This window comes from Chelonia mydas, chromosome 3 (genome assembly GCF_015237465.2).
Source record: "Chelonia mydas isolate rCheMyd1 chromosome 3, rCheMyd1.pri.v2, whole genome shotgun sequence".
Lineage (NCBI taxonomy): Eukaryota > Metazoa > Chordata > Testudines > Cheloniidae > Chelonia > Chelonia mydas.
In genome coordinates, this window is record NC_057851.1 from 19,779,636 (window position 1) to 19,782,158 (window position 2,523).

Genomic DNA, 2,523 nt, shown 5'->3' on the forward strand with positions numbered 1-2,523 from the left:
GTCAAATTTCGGGTAGTGCAGACGCAATTGGATGGTATTGGCCTCCAGGAGCTATCCCAGAGTGCTCCATTGTGACCGCCGTGGACAGCACTTTGAACTCCGATGCACTAGCCAGGTACACAGGAAAAGCCCTGGGAACTTTTGAATTTCATTTCCTGTTTGGTCAGAGTAGCGAACTCAGCAGCACAGGTGACCATGCAGTCCCCGCAGAATCGTAAACGAGCTCCAGCATGGACCGAAAGGGAGACACTGGATCTGATTGCTGTATGGTGAGAAGCATCTGTGCAGGCAGAACTCCGATCAAAAAGCAGAAATGAAAATATATTTGCCAAAATCTCACAGGGCATGGTGGAGAGAGGCTACAACAGGGACACACAGCAGTGCCACGTGAAAGTTAAGGAGCTGAGGCAAGCCTACCAAAAGCAAAGGAGGCAAACGGTCACTCCAGGTCAGAGACCCATACATGCCGCTTCTATGATCAGCTGCATGGCATTCTAGGAGGGACCCTACCACTACCCCACCACTGTCTGTGGGCACCTGCAAAGGGGGAGTCTCACGCAACAGGGAGGAGGATTTTATGGATGAGGAGGAGGAGTAGGAGGAGAATGCGCAGCAGGCAAGTGGTGAATCTGTTCTCCCCAGCAACCAGGACCTTTTCATCATCCTGGAGCCAATACCCTCCGAAGGCAGGATCCCAAACCCTGAAGCTGGAGAAGGAACCTCTGGTGAGGGCACATTTATAACTACAGTACAGGGTTTAAAAGCAATAGTGTTTAATGTTTGGTTTTCCCTGAAGAATTGGGATGCATTCGCGGCCAGTACAGCTACTGGAAAAGTCTGTTTACATGTCTGGGTATGGAGCAGGAATCCTCCAGGGACATCTCCATGAAGCTCTCCTGCAGGCACTCTGAAAGTATTCTGGAATCATTGCAGCACAAAGCATGGCAGCGTATGGTCCTGGGTTTTGGTGACATTCAAGCAACATTCAGTCTATATCTTTCTTTGTTAGCCTCAGGAGACTGATCTCATTCATGGTCACCTGGTTGAAACAGGGGAATTTTTGTAAGGGAACAGTAAAAGGACCCTGTTCATGCTGGGCTGTTTGCGCTTGGCTAAAAGGGATCATCCCGGAGAATAGCCACACGATGGGGTGGAGGGAGGTGTGCGCTGCACATCCACTTGAAAACCACAGCCCCTCCTTTTAAATGTGAAACCCAACTGGCATTGCTTGCTATGGGAAAGGAGGGTGCTGCAGTTTGAAACCATTCCCGTATGTTATGAAGGCAAAAGAAGCCAACCCCATGTACCCTTTGGCTTACTATGGCTGACTGGAAACTGACTTCTGTTGCCCAGCCACGTGTGATGTGTCACCATACTGGCAGGTGCTCAATATAAAAGGCAAAATGCGACCTTGTACCTAAAGCACATGTGCTGTCTTCTGTGAATTGCTTGATTCACTGTGAAAGAGTCTCCCTTTTGTTCTCAGAAATGTATCATCTTAAATTTTACTCTCCCTTTTTATCCCCCCACAGGTGCAAATGTTTCTATGCTCCCTCCATCATCTCCATCACTGAGCTTATCGCAGATTAGAATGCGGAAAAAAAGCACTCACAATGACATGTTTTCCGAGCTCATGCAGTCCTCCCGTACTGATAGGGCACAGCTCAATGGATGGAGGCATTCAGTGGCAGAGGCCAGGAAAGCATTAAGTGACTGCAGTGAGCAGAAGCAGAAGGCAATGCTGAGGCTAATGGGGGAGCAAACGGACATGATGAGGAGGCTGGTGGAGCTGCAGGAAAGCCAACAAGAGCACAGACCCAGACTGCATTCATTGTATAATTGCCTGCCCTCCTCCCCAATTTCCATATCCTCCTCACCCAGACACCCAAGAACACGGGGCAGGGGAGGCTCCAGCACCCAGCCACTCCACTCCAGAGGATGGCCCAAGCAACAGAAGGCTGTCATTCAAACAGTTTTGATTTGTAGTGTGGCTACAATAAGCAATGTGGCCTTGTCCTTCCCTCCTCCTCCACCCCATCCCATCTGGGCTATCTTGTCAGTTATCTCCCTTTTTTTAATTAATAAAGAAAGAATGCATGGTTTCAAAACAATTGTGACTTTATTTCCTTTGCCAGCTGTGATCAAAGGGAGGAGGGCTTACAGGGAATTAAAATCAACAAAGGGGCAGGTTTGCAGCAAGGAGAAACACACACAACTGTCACACTGTAGCCTGGCCAGTCATGAAACTGGTTTTCAAAGCCTTTCTGAGGCACAGCATGCCTAGCTGTGCTGTTCTAATCGCCCTGGTGTCTGGCTGCTCAAAATCGGTCACCAGGCGATTCGCCTCAACCTCCCATCCCACCATAAATGTCTCCCCCTTACTCTCACAGATATTATAGAGCACACAACAAGCAGCAATAACAATGGGAATGTTGGTTCCGCTGAGGTCTAACCTAGTCAGCAAACAGCACCAGCGAGCTTTTAAACATCCAAAGGCACATTCTACCACCATTCTGCACTTGC

The 2,523-nt window shown here is 48.9% G+C and overlaps 1 long non-coding RNA gene across 1 annotated transcript; it reads left to right on the forward strand.

Moving 5' to 3' along the window:
• Positions 1 to 674: 674 nt before the first annotated feature.
• Positions 675 to 1,595, forward strand: LOC122465289. Its single transcript, XR_006290022.1, has 2 exons — positions 675 to 725; positions 1,533 to 1,595. It is a non-coding gene; the product is annotated as an uncharacterized LOC122465289 (long non-coding RNA).
• Positions 1,596 to 2,523: the final 928 nt, after the last annotated feature.